Genomic DNA, 24,310 nt, shown 5'->3' with positions numbered 1-24,310 from the left:
AAGCTTGTTATTGGTGTGCCCAGTGATGAACTCACCATTTCACAACACAGAGCCTTCCAGGCCGGCATTGTCAATTCTCATGGCACTAAACTGACACTGGAACCACCAAACTATCCACGTGTTGCCCACATTATTCATCATTTTAGAATCCCACGGTTACACACAGCAGGATAAACTCACTCCCTTAACTCCGTCTTCACGAACTGGAGCCTCTCCACAGTGCATAGAGCCTACTGCACCTAAAAGAGAAGATCCGGCAGTATCTATATGTAGCACTGATGGATGCTCAGAATGAAATCAGGAACAAAAGAGAAAAGATGGATGGTGGTTTAAAGCAGATGGTAGATAAAATACATAGGCCAACTTTTCCACCAAATGGGCCAGGAATATTTTCATATGATAAAGGAAAGATAGACACATCAATGTGAAGATAAATGGAGTGCCTTAGCTATTAAACTGAGATTAGGAAAAAAAGCCTGGATTTGCCACCTGGTGGGTTGTGTTTTAAATAAACGCTGATTGGCCAGGCAGGAGGTGTAGGTGGGAAAACCAGACAAAAAGTGGAAATGATGCAAGGAGAGCAGGAGAATTCTGGGTGGTGGGGGGAGCTGATTCCTCGCACTCCTGCGCAGATTACTGAAGCAGCAGGATGTGATCTGCCTCACTGAAAAAGGTACTGAGCCACATGGCTAACATAGATCAGAAAAAAGGGTTAATCAAGATGTGAGAGTTAGCCAGTAAGACTTAATGAGCCAATCAGCTTTATAACTTATAGCGATCTCAGTGTGATTATTCTCTGGGACTAAACAGCTGGGGGGCTGGGCAGGACAGAAACACAAACAAGCAGGCCCTTCATGTTACAGTGGGTGACTGCTTTTATGATGAAGGAAAACCTTTCTCATTTCTCCACCAAGAGAGAGACACTGGCCAAAGCAGAATACTGATGACAGCCTCAGTTCTGTTGTCTGGCAGTGGCTGAGAACAGTGTCTCAGGCAAGCATTACCCCACGACTGAAGACAATCAGTCACACACATTTAGTCTTCACCGGAGGGAAGCGGATGGTGGACTTTGGTTACACCTTAATGACAAGCACGTGACGTAAGTGGCCCAAGTGTGAGTGTGAGGGACACAATGTCAGCCCTTCCAGGACAGCGTTTTTTATTCCTCTCTAAATTTGTAAGCTGAGCCAAGGTCTAATCTTCCTGCCATAAAGAAACATCACAAAGGAAGTCTAGCATGGAAGTAAGCCAGGGCAGATTTCCCTTATAGAACATCTGCCACTCACAGTTTCAAAGTTCAGTTGGGAAAAAAATGGTATTTTCCAGGATAATCGCAAGAAAACTGAGCATAGCTTGTCCCATGACCAAAGTTCCCCTTTGCTATTAATTTTCTCCCTTTTTCTTAATTGAAGATCTGGGATGAGGAGAGCAGTCCCTGGGTAAAGTACTGTCCTTGTAGGCATGAGGAACAGAGTTCAACTCCTAGGTACAATGTTAAAAAAAAGAAAGTGGGGGAGAGGTGGGGGGAAAAGGAGAGGAATGGAGAGGTGAGGTGAGGGGAGGGGAAGGGAGGGGAGAGGGAAGGGAAGGGAAGGGAAGGGAAGGGAAGGGAAGGGAAGGGAAGGGAAGGGAAGGGAAGAAGAGCTGGCATAGTGGCGCATATTTGAGACTCTAGCACTAGGGAGGCAAAGGAAGGCAGATTCCTGACATCCCTGGCCAGCAGAATGTGTTTATTCAGTGTGTCCCAGGCCAGTGAGTGAGTCTAACTCAACCCAGGTGGATAGCACCTAAGCAATGACAGCTGAGGTCCTCTGGTCTGACATGTTCATCTGCACATATACACATGAACATGCATCTATGTGCACACACAAATCAGAGATTTTAAAGAGATTTCTTGTTTTATACTGGGTAAAATGACTCTCATTCCTTTGTTTAAAATCAAGCAGATATTATGTAGACCCTTTGTCATCAGCATTGCCACTGTGATGAAATTGTAGAGTACTATAGTCTGTATCTCACTACCCTAGTGGTGAGCAGATAGAACTGAAACCATAGAGGCATGAGAGTCCTCAGCACACAGAGCCACACGTGTGTCTAGGCATGTAGGAATTCAGAAAAATTCTTGTAAAACAAGTCACACATGATGCAATCATTCAGTAATAATATAATATATTAAGGTAAAGTAATTGCATAATTGATGGACTAATGAGTTAGGAAGATATATTTGTGCACTGGTAGTAGGACTATGGGGACACTTCTACCATGAATATGCATATACACATAACTATACATTAGCTTCATGGCTAATATGGCTACCATAGTATTTATATCTGCAAAAATACTATGGAAATGTCTAAATAATAATAATGATTGTAACATGGAGGGCCAACTTGTTGGGGTATCTGTTCCAGTACCCCACAACCGGCAAGTCCCAGAGAAAATCAATCACACAGAGATCTCTATAAGTTATAAAGCTGATTGGCCCATTAGGTCAGGCTACTTATTAGTTCTTATGACTTATCTTAACCCATTATTCTGATCTATGTTAGCCATATGGCTTGGTACCTTTTTCAGCTGTCAGCTCACATGTTGCTTCTTCGGTGGTCTGGGCAGGAATGGAGGAATGTGCTTCCTCCTTCCTAGCTTTCTCCTGTTCTCATTGCCCCACCTCTACTTCCTGTCTGGTTGACCCGTCTATACTTCCTGCCTGGTCAATCAGCGTTTTATTAAAATACATGATTGACAGGATACAGACAATTCTCCCACCCCATTTCCCTCTCTTTTTTTTTAAACAAAGGAAAATACCCATAGTCCATTTGTTGGGAATGTGGGCGTAGTATTTCAGGCTACTTCCTGCTGGTTGGAGACGCTGATAATCTTATGGGGAACTATAGAAAATTATTAACAAGTCCTGACTGGAGTATCCTGTGAGTCTTGATCACCGCAGGCAGCAATCCTGAATCTGTTTTGGATGTGTAACTCTGTATCCAGGCCATCTGTTCTTACTGGAGATTCCTCGGGTGGTCTTCCTTGATTGAACCTGATTTTTCTTAATTCAGAATGAATCCACAGCCTCTCATTTCCTGTGGAAACAAAAGCACAATCTCTTCTCCAAAGTAGCATACCTTTTGACTTCAATTTTGAAGCCAAGGTATTTTCAAAATATTTATCTTGGATTAGTTCAGCAGCATTTATAAACAAATATCTTTTAGCAGCTGTTTCTCCTACCTCAGCATTCAAACAATTCAAAGAGAGCATAATAGCATACAGTATCAAGATTCTCTGTGTATTTTCCATCTTTATTCGGCTTTATTTTAACTTCTATTTCTTTTATTTTTACTTTTACTTTTTGAGACAGGTTCTCTATATATCTTTGTCCTGGAATAACTCTGTAGACCAGGCTGTCCTTGAACTCACAGAGTTCCCTCTGTCTCTGCCTCCCCAGTGCTGGGATTAAAGGTGTGTGCTACCACACCTTGAACTCACAGAGATCTGTCTGTCCCTGCCTCCCAGGCATTGGGATTAAAGGTGTACACTACCACACCTTGAAGTCACAGAGGTCAATCTATCTCTGCCCCTTGAAGTCACAGAGGTCAATGTACCTCTGCCTCCCAGGCATTGGGATTAAAGGTGTGTACACCCATACCCAACTCTCTTTCTTTTCTTTTCACTTTAAGAACTTTAACTTTTATCCTGCATATATTTTTAACACACTGTAAACCTTTTAGAGGTTTTCTTCCTCTTTGAATCTCTCTTTACTATATATCTCTCTTTTCCTGACTACATGAGTCTAAAACTGTGGCTTTGACGGCTGGATCCAGCCCATTCCTTAGCTTTCCAGCCTCATGGCAGAGGTACTATTGGAGCCATTTTTATCGTCACAACTCTTGAAACACAGTGTTTCAAGGTCTCTGCAGCAAGCAAGCTGCAGCATTCTGCTCACAGACCACATTCAGTTGGACTGCCTGCCTGAAAGAGTCAGAGTTTGCCCTGGCAGGACGGCCCAGAAAGTCGGCATTTTAAAACAGCGTAGCTTTTTTCCTGCTACTGCTGAAAACCAAAAAGTATGTGTTCAGCTTTTCATCAACACCATTTAAGTATTTCATGGCAGGACCTCTTAATGAGCTGCAGGGTTTTGCAGCTAAAGCTGAGTCAGGAAGCCTCTCTTAGATGAGAGCATTTGCTTGCCTCTAGCAAGCAGAGCAGACCCGAGAAATTGCTGCTACCAACAAAACATACTGTGCTCTATTTTTTTCCAAGCTTTCTCAAACTTTCTGTGGATTCAGTTATCCACGTGGGCACCATCTGTAATATGGAAGGTCAGCTTGTTGGGGTATCTGTTTCCGCCTGGTACCCCACAACCGGCAAGTCCCAGAGAAAATCAATCACACAGAGATCTCTATAAGATTATAAACTGATTGACCCTTAGCTCAGTCTTCTTATTAACTAATTCTTACATCTTACGGTAACCCATAATTCTACTCTCCCACACCAAATGATTATAATAATAATGATTATAATAATTGCAACAATAATAATTGTATGAAGGACTAAATTGCTATTATGCTTTGTAATTTTTATAATATTTTTTCAAATATGAATATCCTTATTTGAAATCAAAATAAATTATATTTACTGTAGGAAGATTATTTTCCCAAGATGAAAACTGTTGTAAGTTATCCATTATGAAAGAGAAAAAAGGATAAAATAAAAAGTTAAAGCCATTTAACCCTCCCCCCCCCCCCCACCATATTACTTGGCAAGTGTTTCTGTCTTGTTTAAAAGATGGAAACATGGAATACAAATGTTTAAACATTGTATTCAAGACTAGGAAAGAAAGTCATCCATCCAAAGCACAAATGGTATTCATAGCCTTAGGTCATTGTGACCCCTGGAATATCTGTCATTTATCTCTGAGGATTTCTCAGTAGCACCATACAGAGGATCTCATGATATCAGAGACATTATTCCCTTAATAAGTCTAACGCCCAAGAGAAGAATTTCTTCCAAATATCCAGACTAGCATGACGACAATGAGAACCCAACATGATAAAATTGGGGGAATTTCTAAATTAACACATGCAATTAAAGGGGTATTTAAAATGTGGGAGGAAACAGATTTCTATGACATTTGTATTTTTTTGTATATTTTCTGAACACTGCATGATCTATGCAGGGCTGTACTAGAGTGTTTTGACATAGCTACATATAAAAGGTAAACCCAAAGCGAGACCTGGAGCTGAAGGCAGATAAGAAATGGAGTCACGTAGTCATGCCATGGGAATTAACTTCCCTGAGATTTGATAATATTCAGTGACACAGCACTGTTGATGCTGGAAGATTCTGTTGTGAGAACTTGAAGAAAAGTCATTTGGGGGAGCGTTAGCTTTAACATTTCCTGCTGTGTTCACATGATATAGGACTATTTGTTTGCTGATGTAGCTGCATGACATCATCTATAGAACTGAATACATTGAGAGCTCTCTATTTGACAGTTGCCTTCAGAGGCTGATTGGTTGCTCTTATTTTGCTAAGTGTGTGTGGTGGAGAAGCATTAACTTCCATCTTAAACCAAATGGAATTTCTGATTTGTCTCCTCCGTCTACTTGCATTGAGATTACATTACCAGCTGATATCTGTGGGGATGTTCTCACAGGCCATAGTCAGTGACCCACGCAGTGTGTTAAAGTAAGCATGTAGAAGGCTGGGGAGACAGAGAAGAAATGCCTTAAACTCCAGTATCCCGTATGTGAGTCATTTTCACACAGTCTCCCTTCTGAGGGTTGGTTTACTCGTTCTCATGGTCTGTGTCTACCGGCAGCTTACTAACCATGGGTGGGGTTTCCAAGGATATACTGGAATTAACAGAATCTATGCTCTCCTGAAATCTAGGCAAGGTGAGGGAGAAAACCATAAATAAATCAAGCAAACTACACACAAGGTCAAATAGCAAATGCACAAGGGGCAGGGAGATGAAGCTAGAGTCAGGTGGTTGGCACTTGGAGAGTGTGCAGGGTAATGGTGGTTGTTAGTAAGTACTGCACCACACACACACACACACACACACACACACACACACACACAATGTACTTGAATCTGGATGAGTTGTGTCCTGGTTTTGCCCTATTGTATAAAGGAACATCAATTCAGTCCAGATAGGACACCAACGGTGACCAAAGAAATAAATCCTCCCAAGCCTGGTGAATCAGCGAGACAACTAGGATTATTTATGGGGGCATGGGCAGGCAGTTGCAGGAGCATGACTAAGGGGTTACTTACTGGATTGCGGGCAACTTAAAATCTGGTCTTTACTTGGTCTCCTCCTCTCATTTTGGGGTGGGAATGTTGGCTCTTATATGTTGGCATTATGCAGCTTAAGCTTTTATTTTACAAGAGCTCTCAGTGTGAGATGGCCGTGAGTCTCTGAAGAGAGACTCTGGCGCTTTTGTGCAGTGTTAGAACAGTTAAGACTTTGTATTCTTTTTCCCATTATGGTGTCATCACAAGACACTCCAGGGTGGAAAGTCACAGTTTTGGGGAGAGTCGCAAGCGTTGATGGTGGGGGAATTGTGGTGACTACTTGTCAGCGTCAGCCTGAGCTGGCAGAAGCCCCTGCAGCTGCCGTAGAAAGACTGACCATCAAATGCCTCCAGCTTCAGTGAGACACACCTTGGGTGCTGAGGGAAGTGGGTGACTGACCTCAAATGTGGATGATACCATTACAGAGGTGAAGGCTACAAAATGAATAAAGGGAAAGGAGATGTCAGGGGAACTCTGGTGTCCCCGACCTCTGCTTCCTGGTGGTTCCAAATGCCACAGCTTTCCTGCCAAGACCCCCTGCATTCCTGGATCCTAAAGATCCAAGATCCCAAAGAAACCTTTACTTCCATAAGTTGCTTTTAGTCAGTTGTTTGGTTACACTGACAAGAAAAGTAACTATTGCATAGGGTGAGAAAAACAATCGTCTTGAAGAACTGACTTAGCAGAGGCTAACAGCAACGCTTAAGCGCACGCACCAACATCCATGGGCCTCTCGGAGCATGCTCACATTCCTGAGGCATTCTTGCTGTTCCCACACCCCCAGTCCTTGCCTTGTATCAGTGTTCTCAAGCGTCCTTCCTTTCTTCCTTCCTTCCTTCCTTCCTTCCTTCCTTCCTTCCTTCCTTCCTTCCTTCCCTCCCTCCTTCCCTCCCTCCCTCCTTCTCTCCCTCCCTCCCTCCCTCCCTCTCTCCTTTCTTTCTTTCTTTCTTTCTTTCTTTCTTTCTTTCTTTCTTTCTTTCTTTCATTTTTACAACCTATTTAAAATATGCTAACGTCTTCCTCCGGATATCAAGCATGTAGACAAGATTATTTGAAATATTTTTAACATTCAGATGAGTTTGTATGTATATATGTGAAATGATAGCTGTCAATGTCAGGCTAATTTTAGCCCGGGGGATGCTGAAACACCGTCTCTGTTATAAGAAGTAGCTGCCAAGAATCCTGCATATTGAGCCTGGAGAAGACTAAGAGTACTTTGTGACCTTTGTTTGATCTCCCCTGTACGTCCACTCTGGGCCATACAGACGGTCAGCATCTATATTGGAAGCACCAAGGATTAGGGAGGTTAAGTGACTCAGAGTCACAGGGCTTGCAAGTGGTTAAACAATATGATGAGTCTGATGAGACAGCCACTTTATTTCCCCAAAGGTCATTTCAAATAATAATAAGGATTATTTCAAGCAAGTGAAAAAAAAAGTTTTGCTTTAGTAACTGGCTCCACAGGAGAAAGCCTCATATGTTTAGTGATACAATATAACAATCTAAATAGATTGTCATGGAAGAAATCTTTCAAAGATCAGAACATACAGGTTCACTGTGGGGGCCGTTCAGACATCGTGGTGCTCTGCCGGCAGACAGAGTACAGACAAGAATAAAGTAAGGTGGTGTTTGGGAGGAGAAGGGGTGAGCCCTGAGGAGGTGAAGAAGTCTGTCAGTAAACAGAATAAAGACACAGCCATGCAGATCACACACCCCAGGGTAAATTCTATTCTGGAAAGATGGGAATGCAATGCAGGACAATAATAGGATTAGCCAAGCAGCTGGCGGCTTTCTGGGTCCGCTGTTGTCTGTGTGGCTGGAGCCTCATTTACACTGGGAAGTCCATGCACCTCCTACGGTGGGCTTTAAGGTCAGCCCATACTTATCTATTTCGTGGGCTGGGGCTCATCTCAAATCATAGTTGGAACTGCTTAGGAGCACAGGATCTCAATTTATAAATCAGTCAAGGATCCATCAAACACCAGCACCTAGCTGGTCTTCATCTTCAACACTTTGAATTATATAACACACACACACACACACACACACACACACACACACACACACACACAATTCACCAAAGCATACCTGAGAATTGAGTTACTGGAGCCCACTCTACCTTGGCTTCATTCTGGTTTCTGGCCTTCTTTGCCCTTTCAGTAATTTGAAACTGATAAGTTTCAGGAAAATTCAATTTTTAATAATAACTGTGATCTTACCTTATATTTTATAAACATACATACAATATACAATTCAGTAATTGCACATCCATTAGTTTGTTTGATATTTACAAAATGAATTATAGGGAATTTTTTTTTCCCCTTGGGAGGCCATTTTCTGGGCTGTTGTTCAGGTTGTTCAAGACCGAGCCTTTTCTACAGTTTTGTCACATTACAAGAAATACTCCATGGGTGGAAATTCCATTATAATCTATTTTGCTGTCCTTCAGCAATTCTTATTTTTGCTAATGAAAAAAACGGAGCAGCAAAGCCTCCCTTTTAACTGCAAGAACTAAACACTGGTGGTTTGTGATACAGTCTAACATTGTTTTGCAACTTTCGTAAGCATTTTTGAAAGTCCAAAATATTGCAGAGCTATTATGTTGCGCTTTGAATTGACCTCCCTTGGAAGCATTCTCTGGCCTCATGGACCGCATCACTTTGTCAATTAACAAAGGATGATTTTTCAAAACCGAATGTAAAGTGTCATTAGCCATTGCTTCTCTTGATGTTCACTTAAGTCAATCTGCCTGTATCTCCGCTAATTCATTTGCAGTTTCCCAAACTGGAATTTAGAGGAAAACAGTCTATGCTTTAGGATACATTTCTTTCATGGTAATTGATTTTAAATAATGGAGTTTTTTAATGTAAATTTGCAACTTTCTACTTCCTCTATTGTAGGATTTGCTTAGTCAAGTATCTTAGAAATCTGCTTGTGGCGTTAAAGGTCACAGGTGATGAGAAGAGAGAACACCAGGGTTGGACAAAGCTGTTTATGGAATTGATTTTTTGATGTTTATGTGATCTAAAGACTTTAATGTAGAACAATAAATTACATCTTGAAGTGTTATAAGATTATCTAAGCCTTATTTCTTAGGTTTTCTTCTCTTGGCTCTATACTGAAGAATAGACTGTATACTGATCCTGAAACTTTAATAATACTATTTATATTTTACAAAAGTGAACACTATTTAAGTAAAAGTCTCATTTAATTAAATTTCATCTTCCCAAGGAAACACATATATATTTTCCATAAAGTCAAATGTTCTGGTAATTTTTTAGTATCAGAGACATGACAAAAATTGTCAGTTATCTTCCTTCCTTCCTTCCTCCCTCCCTCCCTCCCTTCCTCCCTCCCTCTCTCTCTCTCTCTCTCTCTCTCTCTCTCTCTCTCTCTGTCTGTCTGTCTGTCTGTCTGTCTGTCTCTCTCTCTCTCTCTCTGTGTGTGTGTGTGTGTGTGTGTTGAGACTGGGTCTCTCTGAGTAGTTCCTGTGTTCTAGCACTAACTATGTAACTCAGGCAGGCCTCAAGCTCATCCTTCCGCCTCTGCCTCCTGGGTACTGCCTCCTGGATGCTCTGGGACTGGAGGAGTGTACCACCACTTTCTTCCTCTGTCTGCTAGTCTGTCTCTTTTCCAGATCACCCCATCACTGCAGATATCTGTGCTGTTTTAATTCTAATTAGCTTCCAAGTCCACCTTCACAATAGTTTTAGACCACAGGTCTTTAAGAATCCACAACTCTTTTAGTTTCTCATCCTTAGCTGACGTTCTTTCCAAATGTTGGTGTTAGAAAGGTTAACTGCAGGGTTCCTGGTGACTCTGAGCCCTGGGACAACTCATGAAGACTTCCACCTGACTCAGTTCAGGATCCTGTGACTTTCTTGCTGGGGGCATCTCCACAAGGAAACACATCCTGAAAGTTCCCTAGTTCAAATGGAGAGTTAACCAGGATGGAGGCTGGAGTCCCCAAGTCTGGACAAAATTTGTATTTAGTGTGTGAGTTGTAGTTTCTTCCCTCACATCGGATTTGCTTTCTCTCCCATCTGCATAAATAAAACAAGGAAAGAAGGACAGTCTTCTTTTAAATTTAAATACAAAATACTCAAGATTTTTTTTGTGTCCAATCTTTTTATTTATTTTTTTTTTGCTACTCTTTAAAGTTGAAACTTCAAATTGGGTCTTGCTTCAATTTACTATTTTTGTCTGGGTTAGCAAACAAAGGAACAGTTAAAAATGCCAAGCTTCCCTGAGTCAAGTCTCTATAAACTTATCTTACTCAATATGTTAAATGTGTAAACTTTTTTCTTTCATCTTTTAAAACTATTTATAATACTTGCAATATATATTTCTAAATTTTTATCAATTTTGTAACTACTAATAATTTGTAACATTCAGAGTCATGCCAGTAAAAGAAAATATAGAGAAATAAGAATCACCCTCTTTATTCTTAAGTGATAAGAAGAAGAAGCCCAAAGCCTTTCATTTTTGCATTATATCATTGAGCTGCCCTCTTGGCCCTTAGTTTTGTGACATGAGGTTTAATTATATAGCTCTGTTGGCCTTAAATTCATTATGTAACACAAGCATGGATTTTGCATCCTGCAAGTACAGAAATTCTGCTCTGTCACCAAGCTTTGCAAAAGTCTATACTTTATTGTTCTCTTACAGAAATACAATAAGATAGTAAGTAAAATAGTTTGCTGATCTTCTGTGCATTCAGATGAAATTCTTTAAAGATTTGCTTATTTATTGCATATGTGTGAAAGAGAGCCTGTCTGAGTGTATGTATACCATATGGGTGCAGTACATGCAGAGGCCAGAAGAGGGCATCAGATCTCCTGGAACTGGAGTTACAGGCAGTTGTGTTCCCCTAAGTGGTTGTTGGGAGTTAAGTGTAATTCTAATGGACAAGTGTGGAACTGATTTCAAGGAGCCAAAGGGAGCCTTCTGTCCACCTCTTCTATTGGAGGAAAGTTCCCAAACAAAAATAAAAAATTTGAATTAATGACAAGGGATAGTATCAGAGATCAAGAAGGGCAAGATGATGGAGATTCTGAAAAGAAGAAGCAGGGTAACCAACTAGAAAATGCTGCCCTGTGAGGATGGCTCGAGTGTCACTTGTATGGAAGAGTGACAGGGGTGGGTCAAGAGAAGAATACAGGAGCCACTTCCTGGAGGGGAGGAGTCCAAGGCAAGAACATGTCAACTTCAGCATGTCACACTAACAGCATGGTGAAGAGCTCGTTGGCAGGAAAACCGTTCACAAAACTTCTGTACTTATTCATTCACCCAGTTATTCAACCATGACTGACTGAATTCCTCTATGTTCTGGGGCTGTGCTAATGACTAAGAAACTCGCCGTGGCAGCCCATATGTAGGCAGTGGCAATAGGAAGAGAGAACTGGTTGCCACTGCAGAGATTATACCTAGGAAATAAAGGTACCCTCTGCACTGTGATTTGATTAAACACAAGGAGAGTATGTTACGTAATTTCACTTGCCAGGTTTATTTGAGACATAAATGCATAAACATCATTACTGTAACTACCCCTGGGCAATTGGCTTTATAGGAAGCATTTATAATGAAAGAGTGTTCCTTTTATGTTTCGCTCTACTTCCTGTTTCAGCTATCAGAAAACAGTAAATTTCATTTGGACGAGCCTGCTGTGTAATTTGGCCTTTCAGTGCCACAAAGATTTGTGTCCCATTTCAAAGGGATCCTTAAGCATTTCTCAGGAAGGTCATCTTGTTATGCTAGAAAAAAGTAAATATGCTTGCCTGCCTGTATTGTGAATAGGTATAAAAATCAACTGGTCATGTTACCCCTACCCCCAAAGAGCAAAAAATACAACAAAAAAAGACAAAACAAAATAAAACAAAACAAAAAACAAACAAACAAAAAAACCAAACCCAGGGAGCTAATGTGAGTGAATTATGGATGCCGCACTCGGGTGATCAATCACTTCTGAAGCACAGCCATGCATTTGTTACATTTCAGTTTGGAAGGAGCCCTCTGAGGGAGCATTATCCATTCCTCCCACTTTGGAGCTTGCATTGTGAATCTAGTAAATAGAAGTGAATTTTGAGTTTATCTAAGTGGATCTGTGAACGTCAAAGCTAAGAATGCTCTGTTAGGAATGGGCCACTGCAGCAACGCTTGTGTGAATAGGGTCCTGTTCTATGGATGGTCAGTTTGACTGGACATCATGCGCTAAGGTCTTTACGGTTCGGCTCTGCAAGCAGACCCTCAGCACCTCATGAATTCAGGGAGTCAAGATCATGAATCCAATTCACACTCTTGGCTGAACATCTTATTTGTGTTTAAGGTCTTCCCAGCAATGACCTTCTACACAGTGAAAACTAGTTCCCCTGAGCATCTTCTCTCCTCATCCCATCCTGGGGTAACAGATGCTCCCTCTACAGTCAGAGATGGGGCCGTGACCTAAGCCATTGCCCAGATGCTAACAGTCTCAAGTCCAACCTCTCAGTTTCCTCTTAAATAAAACAGGATGAGAATGCATGCTCGCAGAACTGTTGTGAACAACTATCAACTTCTTAAATACCCCTGCCCCCTCTGCTCTTAGGTTATATCTTTGCCACTGTCTCCTCTCATGACTCACAGCTAATACCTGGGAAAAAGTACAAACACTAATCTGTAAACAGCCATTGAATGAAGTGTCAGCTATTTTCATTTTGCATTTTTTCCCATCAATACTCAGAATAAAAGAGATTCTACATAAGTCCAACTTTCAGTAACTCAGTGAGCCAAGAATCTTGAAAACAGCACTCAAAGTGGTCCAAAGGTTTATTTTTTTTATAGGTTCCAAATAGTAGTAATACCTTCTTATTATAGAGATTAAGTAAGATAGTTCACAGAGCATACCTGGTGGGCTAAGCCTGTAGTGAGAAACAGATTGTCCAAATGCCGAGTGTCTCAACTGCAACAGCTTGAGGCTCATGGTCTGGGCAATGTGCTGTTCTGTAGCATTCAAGGGCACACATTCTTTTCCCTTGAATACCCTGCCCTTGTGTAGGTTCCCACAGTGCCTTGTATCCCATCAGCAGAGCGGGAAGAAGAGCCTGAGCCTGGCAATGATGCTGTCCTCTGTTCTCCTTCAGCTGGTGAGAAGTAGCCCAATGAAGAGGCTGGAAGGGATAGGATTTCATGATGCTAGAACAAAACACTTGAAATTGGGTCATCATTAATGAATAGAAATGTATTTCTCAAGATCACATTGTCAGTACCTTATGATGGCCTGCTTGCTTCACTGTCCCACAGTAAAAGACTGGAGCCTGTTCCCTTCGCCAGCCCCCAGTGTAAGACTGGAGCCTGTTCCCTTCATCAGCCCCCAGTGTAAGACTGGAGCCTGTTCCCTTCATCAGCCCCCAGTTTAAAACTGGGGCCTCCTCCCTTCACCAGCCCCCAGTATAAGGCTGAGAGCAAAGGGCAAAGGTGCAAAGTTGCCCTTTCTTGAGAGTCCCAGTCCTGAAATGATGAACTCATCCTACAACATTATGATCATTATGAGGGTGAGTCTGTAGCCCAGATACCTCTCATTTAGCCTGCCCTCCATCAGCCCAGTGTTAAGGATCTAGCATCCATCACCTGAACTTCAGAGAAGCACGACTAACCAAGGTAATTGCTCTTAAATGCCAAAGGGTCGACCAGGTGAAGAGACCAGCAAGAAGTCAACGCTAAGGATAAAGCATTTACAACCAAGAGCTTCCATGCAGATTTCTCCAACAAGAAATATGGTGCATGAGAGACGAAGCCAGGGAGGAGGAGGGAAGGGTGAATTCTCACTCAGGTTGTTGAATCGGATACCTGAGGGAACGTCTGCTTGGGAGTCCCTTTCAGACAACTGGAAGTGTGGGATCCCAAGTGGAGCTGTGGAACCTTGGGGAGCTATCTCCACAGAATGAATGGGTCATCCCTAAATGCAGTTAATTGCCAGAGAGGGGATGTGACAATTTTAACTTGCCTGATTTCCGACATGCTTGCTACCTGCTCTGTTGAAATAATACAAGTGTAAGATTTCCCAAAAGATGTGTGAGCTGTGAATATCACACTGATTGTCTCCTCAAACAGCAACTCAAAGATGCTTTTAAATCAGACATATTGTCAAATATGTATACCATCTATAAAGTGGAATTGATAGTAATATCTCTGTCTTAGAACTGTTGTGATGATTAAAATACAGTTGTCTCGGAATACTTGTGAGTAATTCTTTCCAAGATTCTTCTAGGATACCCAACTCCGAAGATGCTCAAGTGTCTTCTATGCAATGCTTTAGTATTTGCTTAGAACCTGTTCACATCCCCCATGTACTTTCAATCACCTCAAGATCATTATAATATCTAGTACAGTGTGAACACGCCGCATTGTATTGCTTAGGGACTAATGAAAAGGAGTCTGTATGTGTTCAGTATGAGATTCAAATTTAAATGGTACCGTCCGTCTGTGATTGGCTGACTCACTGTGATTGGATGACTTCCATAGATCTGGAAGACCGAGGTGGTAGGCTCTCCCATCGTACTCACCGACTTCCATGTGTTTGTCACTATTGCTGTTAGGGCCTCAGCTAAACGTAGGCTAAGACCTGCCCTCAGTTTTCTCTGAGAAGAGTTTTTTTCATTGTGCTCAGTGACTCCTAACTTGAAATGGCCCCCCATACAGTTCTATCCAGTTCACTATAGAATGACAAGCTCTCAGCAGCTTGTTTGTGCGACATAAAAGAATCTACTACCCAGCACACATTTGTGTATCCTTGGAGAAATATTTCCTCTTATGTGTCCTGTGATACAGACCACACATCAGAATTGTGTTTCCCTTCTGCATTTCCTAAAATTGTGCCTCAGGCTTTAAAAGACTTCGGAGTTCAAAGAGGCCATCTTCTTGCCGGGCTACCGTATTCTCATTTCATGCTTTGTGCCAAGAGGGCAGTTTAGAAATAACGACTAAAGACGTAAACTACGCCACCTTTCTAGGTTACTCTGTGGGTTTTTTTTTTTTTTAATGTCTACTGTTTTCACGTGGTATGTTGAAATTTAACTTCTCAGCCTTTCAGCTCTTGTGTAATGTTCATATGTCGATCCGTTAAAGCTGAGGGAGAAATGGAACACAAGTGAAGAGCCAGTGCGTTAGTGTCGTGTGTGCAGAGCGGACAATGCACGCCTGATCTGAAAGCACTTCGCTTGTGGGAGCAGAGGGCTGTTTCACAGTTCAGCTCTGTTCTCCTTTGCTTAGTGTCGAATGCATTTTCCTGACAGCGGATGGCAATTCGATTACGAAAGGCCACAGTGCCCAGCCATGATATGCATTGTTCTTTCCTTATGGACATAAAACTCACGATCACACGGTATTGGCATGTTCCGTAGCATGGTGTGTGCCAGTTTTTCAGGTAGACTGTGGGCATGCAGAGGTGTGGCTGCAGAGGAGAGCAGTGTGAAGTTAGACCAGAGGAGCCAGCTTCTGCAATGCCCTTCTTCAAGGCAGGAAGAACCCACCAGAGATGGTCATGTAGTAAAGCCCAATATTATCTGATGTACGTGTTTTTAAGGGTTGGTCTTGGATAAAGTCTGGTAGGAATACAAAAATAGAAAAAAATAAGATCAATGATGAGCCACCAAAATGCAAGCCACAGATCATGGTGGGTGGAAAAAATAAAGCAGGATCAAAGGTAATGATTAGGAAGGCTGAAATGGAAAACCAGGGACTTTGGGGTATGCAGCTAGAGGCTGCTCCAGTTCTCCAGGTATTCTAGCACAGAGAGGCACATCAGTCACCAGCTTCCCTTGCTTCGCCCAAGGCTTGGAAATCATTTGCTCATTTTAATTTTTATCTTTATTCCCTTAGATGCAGTGGCTGTGCTCATCTCTATACATTTGTTCTTAAGTATTTTCCTTAGTGCATATGCCAGAGCCCTGTCAGTTTTCTTGTGTGTAGATATCTCTGAGATCCTTGTTTAGTGGCTTGAAATTTTCATTAGAAGTTGGTAAATATTCCTTTGAATATTTTTCCCGTTGTCTTCACTCTTTTGGAGACTCCAGTCACATATATAGGCTGCTTGGACCTGTCCATGGCTGATATATTTCTGTGCTCAGCTCCTTCCTCTTTCTGCTTTATTCTGGATTGTTCTTAGGTCCTCAGATGCACTCTCTGGTCTTTCCTTCTTCAGTGCGCCTCGGGAAACACTAGGATCTGGGTCGCTGTCATCTCAGCCACTCAGTCTGTGATTTCTTTGTGGCAGCTGTGGGAGACTGGTACACAGCTTAGGAGCCACCAACAACTTGTAAACAAGTGGTCATGGCTATATTCCAATAAAATTCATTTCTTGATAATGGAATTGACAGGTGCTAGGCACAAAGTCTGGTGACTTGAGTTTGACTCCCCGGACCCACAAGGTGGAAGGAGAGAACTGATTTCCAAAGTTGTCTTCTTGCTTCCACATGTTTGCTGTAGTGTAAGCACACATACATACACACACACACACGCACACACCACATACACGCACACACACACAAAAGCACTTCAGTGTATTAAAAACACACACTAAGTAAAAAATGCAATATAATTTTTAAAAAATAAAATTGGGCCAGGAGGTGGTGGCGCACGCCTTTAATCCCAGCACTTGGGAGGCAGAGGCAGGCAGATCTCTGTGAGTTCGAGGCCAGCCTGGTCTACAAGAGTTAGTTCCAGGACAGGCTCCAAAGCTTCAGAGAAACCCTGTCTCAAAATAAATAAATAAATAAATAAATAAATAAATAAATAAAACCTGACATTATCTGATTTTCTTGTGTCACATAATAGTTTTCACTATTTTTTTTATTTTTTGATTATTTGGAAATGTCAAAAATCATTCTGAATTAACCCAAAACTACAAATGAGCAATGGGTAAGATTTGACTGACAAGGTCGGGTTGTAATCCTCATCCCTTCAGGCAGTGAGCTACCATCATCCCCCCCACTGTTCTTCATCTTGCTTCCCTTCTGTGTATATGGAGTAACATAATACTCGGCCTTCCCCAGATCCTTCCCCCCCAACTTCTGCCTCACAGAACTGCTCCAAGATTACTCCCTGCCCACACTCTCCTAGTGGTGTTTGGCCTCGGTAAGAGACCATGAGCAGGGCTTTCCACCATCATGACACTTACTCCCCGAGAAGGCTGCATCCTGTTCACAGCTGAAAGTTGGGACTGCCCGCCTCACCCCTGTTTTTGTCAGAACTCCTCCACCGTAATTGACCTATGTGTGTCATAGCCCATGGTGTTAGGCTTTTGGCCATATTCTTGCTGTATGGGTGGGAAAGTGTTTTTTTTTTCTTCTGTTATCATTATCATTGAACTCAAACAAGTTTCTTTCAAATTAACTTCTTATATCTTTGGCCCAAAGTAGCAGAAATCTTCTGAAGATGCAGGAAGCTGCCTTTTGTTTCTGTGTTCACACAGTACAGCTCAGGGTCCTGGCCAAAGTGAGGCAGCCACTGAGTCACGCGTGTTTTCCGTTTCTCCCCTGCTTGTTCGCACACCTCTTCCCTGAGCCTGGAGCTCCTTCATACATGTTACCTCATCTCTCCTCCAGGAATTCAGTCTATAAATAGCAGACTTCCTGCAGCAGATCTAAGCAGCACCTTTTCAAAAAGCACTTTTTATTTTATGTGTAGGTGTGTTCGCCTGCATGTCTGTGCACCACATGCGTGAAGTACCCATGGAGGCCAGAAGAGGGTGTCGGATCCTCTCACGTATTATGTATAATACACACGTATCTGGAGTTACAGGTAGTTGTGAACCACCTTGTGGGTGCTGGGAATTGAACGCAGGGCCTCTGCAAAGGCAGCCAGTCCTGCTGCTGAGGGCCGTGTCTGGGTCCGTGGTCCTATAGCAACCAGGGGCTGAGTCGACCTCTGTGGCTCCTGTTGCAACCAAAGGCAGTGTGATTGTCGAGGGTCCGCTCAGCCACCTGGGACCATGCTGGCGCCCAAAGGCCATGCTGCAACTGGGATCATACAGATCTGAGTGACCTATGCTGCTACCCAGAGCCATGATTTAGTCTGGGCCAGAGCTGCAGCTGAGGGTCATGTCTGGTTCATGGCCGTACTGCAGCCAGGGTCTGTGTTGATGTCGAAGACTCCAGTTACCATGGAAGGCCACGCAGACACCAGAGGTCTGGGGTCACGTTACTAGTGTTCAGGGACCGTGGTGCTGCTGGGGCCTTGCCAATATAAGCGGCCTGTACTGGCAGCTGGGGCAGTTGTGACATCCGGACCGGTCTGCTGCTGAGGACCTTGTTTGGGTCTGTGGTCCTACCATGGCTCTGCTGAAGTCCAAGGCCCATGTTGCCACCAAAGGTCACACAGAAGGCTGGGGTTGGGGCTCCAACTTGAGGGGTTTGAGGGGAGGTTGTTTTATTCTTGGTTTTTTTTATTTGCTTTTTTAAAATTTGTTTTTAATTTTCTTTTGGGGATCACTGCAGGAGTGATGAGAGGATATGGGGTAACTGGGAGGTGAGCCGAATTAGGGTGCATGATGTGACATTCCCAAAGAATCCATAAAGGAGTTAGGTTAAAAAAAAATAAATAAATAAAGAGCAGTCAATGTGCTTAGCCATTTCTCCAGCTTTAGATCTGTAGAATTTCAGATTTGGGGGTCGAGGGTTCTCAGCCTGTTTGCTAAAATCTTAAAGGAAACGGCAGGTCACCATTTCCAGTGTTCGCATTTGCTGGAGGAGAGAGCTGCTCAAAGCTCTTTGTAAGTGAAACAAATGCAGTCTGAGAGCTACAAAGGCACAGGCAGGGGACTGCCCAGGTGCTCGCCCCTGCTCCAGCCTTCCTCATCCTGGCCTTCAACAAGAAACACTTCTGGATTATTTGTAAAGATTTCTAAACTCAATAAAGCAGTAAATGTTTAACATTTGACCCTTAATATTTACACCCTTGCTTTCCATTAAGAGATCACATTTGTCTCTCTGAGCATCTCATAGTGTAGTACTTCCTGTTGTCTCTCTGAGCATCTCGTAGTGTAGTACTTCCTGTTGTCTCTCTGAGCATCTCATAGTGTACTACTTCCTGCTGTCTCTCTGAGCATCTCATAGTGTACTACTTCCTGTTGTCTCTCTGAGCATCTCATAATGTACCACTTCCTGTTGTCTCTCTGAGCATCTCATAGTGTAGTACTTCCTGCTGTCTCTCTGAGCATCTCATAGTGTACTACTTCCTGTTGTCTCTCTAAGCATCTCATAGTGTACTACTTCCTGTTGCTTACACCTGCCAAACGCTCTTGCACAACTAGCCATTATGTTTCAAATCTTCCACAATGAAAGTGTGTGTGGGTGTGTGTGTGGGGGGGGTGTATATGTATGTATGTGTGTATGTATGTATATTTGACTATTGATGTTTCAGATTAATACGATGTTTTCCAGAAGAAAACCTAGGCATTGCAGCTTGGAGTAAATGAGAGCCAGAGAACAACAGCTGTCACATGCTGTATGGGAGAAGACACTCGACACGGGATACAAAGGGTGGGGGTGACAAGAACTCTGAGCAGATAGGAACAGGGTAGGCTGCACTCAGCACGGTTGGAAAGAGCCTGGTACGAGGAGGAGGGTATCTGGGGCCCTGGGCCTGGCTGGCTGCTTGAGCCATACTCTCCCCAGCTGCCAGCTGTCTGCCCCGCCTTGGATGAGGACCAGCCTACACTGGCCTAGAGAGAATAGCTTTCACACAAGACGGACATTCTTGGAGCTCCCTGGGGTTCCGCGCCCTGAAATCTTACAAGTGTTTATCCAGATGCGAATTCTTGGGATCATTGTTCTAAAATGAACTTTATTCACAAAATTTGATCCTGGAAAACACTGGAGTCGGTTGGGTTATTTTAAAACCATGCTGTTGTTTAATGTTTCTTTCTTCATTTATTTGTTCCTAGAATTGGCCTCAATCCTATATAAAACATATGCACAAAGTACCTAGTTTTGTTATGTAAACCAACCAAGAAGAAAATGAAGCCTCCCAGATGCGGTCTGTGATATATAGTAAAACTACAGTCATGTTTTCTCCCTTAATTGTTAGCCGTACAATATAAAATCCTTTTTATTAGCACCAGATGTCGAGAAAACTTATTAAAATGCCATGTTTTATTAAATAGCACCATCACCAGACTCGTTGAACTAGTAAAGATGACCTTTCTGCATTAGATGACATGTCTGATGTTTGTATTTCAGATATTTGAACTCTAATATATAGGGACCAAAATTTATATTTAGAAACAAAATTGTGCATGATAGGTAGAAATGAAAACGCCCACTTTCCAAAAACTAGATTTTCATATAACTCTTACATTCAAAGATTTTTGAGATGTTTTGTAGCTGTGAAAGATAAGCATTTCACGTGTCAGACATATGAAAAATCAGGGAAAATGAAAAAAAGGAGATTTAAAGCATTTGCTGTATTTCCTCTACTCTTTCATCTACTTCCTGTGTTTTGCTTTCATAGCACAGCTTTTTGAGAAAACCTGTCATGTACCCCACGTCTTCTCTCCCACGAACTAGAAATTTCTCTAGCCCTTTGGCAAAGTACAGCTCCACTGGGGGGGGGGGGGGTGGAGGCAGAGCCTTTCCAAGAGGCTTTTCTTGAAATATTTTGAATTCTGCTTTCTTTATTGTTGTTTTTGTTTTCCAAGAGAAGGTTTCTCTGTGTAGCTTTGGAGCCTGTCCAGAAGCTCACTCTGTAGACCAGGCTGGCTTTGAACTCACAGAGATCCGCCTGCCTCTGCCTCCAGGGTGCTGGGATTAAAGGTGTGAGCCACCACCGCTTGACTTGAATTCTAATTTAAGGTCAATAATAAAAGTTTAGTACATTTAATAAGGGACGTTTTATACATTCACTTCATCAACTATCACCTGGTAGAAACTCTTATTAAAGCAGGACTTCTTAAAGCAATACTATAATTAGACTATGATGTTTGAAATGCTTTCTTCCTGTCCATGTATATGTGTACATGATCTATCAGGTAGCTAATAGGTAATATATGTATATGTATATATATACATATATGTATATATGTATATATATATAAATTTCACCTACAACAAAGTCAGTCAGTCTTAACTTCCTTGGGCCAAAGCCAGTGTGTAATCCATATCTTCTGTTTGTCAAAGGAAATGAGTTTTGGGGGAGTGACATGCGATCAACCTTTTCTGCAGGCTACCACTGAGATGTCGCTCGGCAATGTTTAAATCAGAGTCACTGCTGAATACAACCCTTTGAGTCTGAACCCAGCAGGTGGGTTCTGGGTAACAGATAGCACAAATAGTAAAATGGCTTATGCGTTTGCCCAACATTTTATTTACACTGAAATTTTATCTGCGCTCTTGGTTTTAAAGGTTTATACCAGGGCATTAGGGACAAATGGGTCCTTTGTGTTTCAGGAGCAGCAGGTGTTGACGCGGCTTTCAAGTTTGACCAGTGCTATAGTAGTTAATGCATTTATTGACTTGGTTGAGCATGTCGCGCCCTGAGGGACAGAGCCTCTCAATAAAAATTTATCTCCATTTTTTTTTCTATGGTACTGTTCTCTATTCTAATTTATCAATGGATATATATCAAGATAAATTTTTAATTTAGAATTTTTAATATTCATTTATTTTATGTGTCTGAATGTTTTGCCCGCATATGTATGTCTGTGCACTCCACGCATCCAGTGCTTATGGAGGCCAGAAGAGAGCGTCAGATTCTCCTGAAACTGCAGTTATGGATGGTTATGAGCTGCCATGTGGGGGCTGGTTACTAAATCTTGGTCCTCTGCAAGAGTAGCCAGTGCTCTTAACTGCTAGCTTCATATCAAGATAAATTTAACCCTAAGAACAATCGCCTTTTAAATCCAACCCCAGCACAAAGTAAACACTCAAATTTTTCATGTTTGGATTGAATTACTGAGGCTTTCAGGTATTACAAATGGAAACACCTTCAGGGGGATTTCGCCAAATGGGGCAAGTGATTCTTACAGTTCCTTCACAAGCAGGAAATGAGGCTACTTAGATGTGGTCCATACCATTTGTGGAGCGTGGGAAACAGCAAAGCAACCATCACCATTTCTCTAGGAGAATTATACATGAGGTGATTCTATTGGTTAATTTACAGTTTTCCCAAGAGGACAGTCCAGTAATTCTAGGATTCGTTAATCTCTCCTTTGGGGCATGTATGTATCCCACACACCTGCGCAGAAAAAAGACCGGGCCAGGCACAATGTATTCAATGGGCTTGATGGGGATTTATTGAATTAAGTCCCTGGAAAAGTAACCCACTGGTGGTCTGGAAATAGGGAATCTTACTCTGCTAGCTCTAGCAAACAGCTGCAGTGTCCTATACTCTGCTCCAAGAGGTAGCTTTGTTCATATTTCTAGGACTGATTACAATCTCATGGTCATCAAAGGTGTATGACTAAGTACTCCCATGAGATGTCAGTGCCTTTGCTGTAAGCCCATTTTGAGTATAATATTCAGGGATTATTAACTCTGATTCTAAGGAGCTTTTAGTCTATAATTTGGACATCTTGGTAAAGGTGTTTGCTATAGGATGCAGCAGAAGACCAAGAGAAAGTGTGGCTATCAGTTGTGCATGTTAGTAAGGTCTTTTGTAGGTATCTTTTAAAATGTAATAAAATATGTATGAAATTCACCATCTTAATTTTAAATAGATGTCCAATAATGTCACATTGTTGTGCGGCTGTCACCACTGTTCATCTGTGGGATTCCTTTCACCCTGCAACACCTCCCCCAAATTCCTGAGATCTAGGGCTATTAAATAAAAATTGGGTTATAAATATGGTGATATACACATGAAGATGTTATTGCTAAAATATCTTCCAGGATGAGATGAGACATAAGCAATGTCTATCCCTCCTCCAAAGGTCCCAGTAACAAAATGAGATATGATGCAATCAAAGGGGAACCAATGAGCTTATTGAGCTTCCTTACAGAACATAGGTGAGCGATTACCTATAGGGCTAGGGTTGCTGCCCCACCCCCAACAGTCTGTTCCTAGAAAGCATTACCCAGAAGAGATGAGCGTTTCTTCATAGCCTCATAAACAGAGCCCCTTCCTCTAGTCTCCCCCAGTGCACATATTCTATCCTCTCCTCTAGATGATGTGCAGTTAAGGCAGAGTTGTATGCAACAGAAGGTAAGGATATCGGATGCTCTGGTGAGTGGCCTGTCACCCTCCTCACCTTCCACAAAATGGAGTAAACAGTCAACAAGATCATCTGGGATAACCCTTTAGCAAGGGGGTGCAGCAGAGTTTACTCAGTCACAACAGAAGTTCATGTTATCACACATGTGTTGACTTTAGAATTAACATATGTACATTTCTTCTTCTGTTAGAAATTCATCTTCTTAAAGCAATCTTCAGAAGTTATTGCATTAGTTACCACAGTTTTAAGTGTCTTCCACATGTTTAAACTTTCGCACTGTTTTTCAGTTTGCTTTTTAAGGATGCTGATTTTGACCACTTTGTGTTTTTCTCAACATGACACTTTATAGTTAATATGTGTACATTTCTATACAAATGCATTTGTGACGTTTATAATCCGCATTCTATCCCCCATCCTTCATGCCATATATATATAAGATGTCTTATAACTCAGCGAGCAGAAGCTTGCCATGTGGATCAGGCTGGCCTTGAACGCATGATCCTCCTGCCTTGACCTTTAGAAAGCCTGATTACAGGCTTGTCACCAAAGTTTGTCTCAAACTTTCTCTACTTTCAAAAGAAATAGCCAATGTTTAGGACAGAAATTATACTTACCCATATATTTGCCAAATGTTACGGCTTTCCAGGCGCTCGTTATTTCACTTGGGTTGAACTGATTTATTCAGGAATCAAGCAATCTGACTTGATTCTCCATTTTTATGTCAAGCATATCATCATCGTACGTGTGCTCTTTAACATTCAATCTCAAGATATGGTTGACGAAGCCAAGAGATGGTGGATTAAAATTCCCGCAAAGGGAATGAAAGAT

General features: G+C 42.0%; 1 protein-coding gene across 6 annotated transcripts in view; it reads left to right on the top strand.

The window, feature by feature from the left end:
* Stard13 (StAR related lipid transfer domain containing 13) overlaps window positions 1-24,310 on the top strand; it is a 388,106-nt gene that overhangs the window by 99,357 nt on the left and 264,439 nt on the right. The gene's annotated exons all lie outside the window — the stretch shown is intronic.

Source organism: Myodes glareolus, chromosome 2 (assembly GCF_982192425.1).
Source record: "Myodes glareolus chromosome 2, mMyoGla1.1, whole genome shotgun sequence".
Lineage (NCBI taxonomy): Eukaryota > Metazoa > Chordata > Mammalia > Rodentia > Cricetidae > Myodes > Myodes glareolus.
The sequence above is the reverse complement of the archived record's forward strand: the minus strand, read 5'-3'. Positions and strand labels throughout refer to the sequence as shown.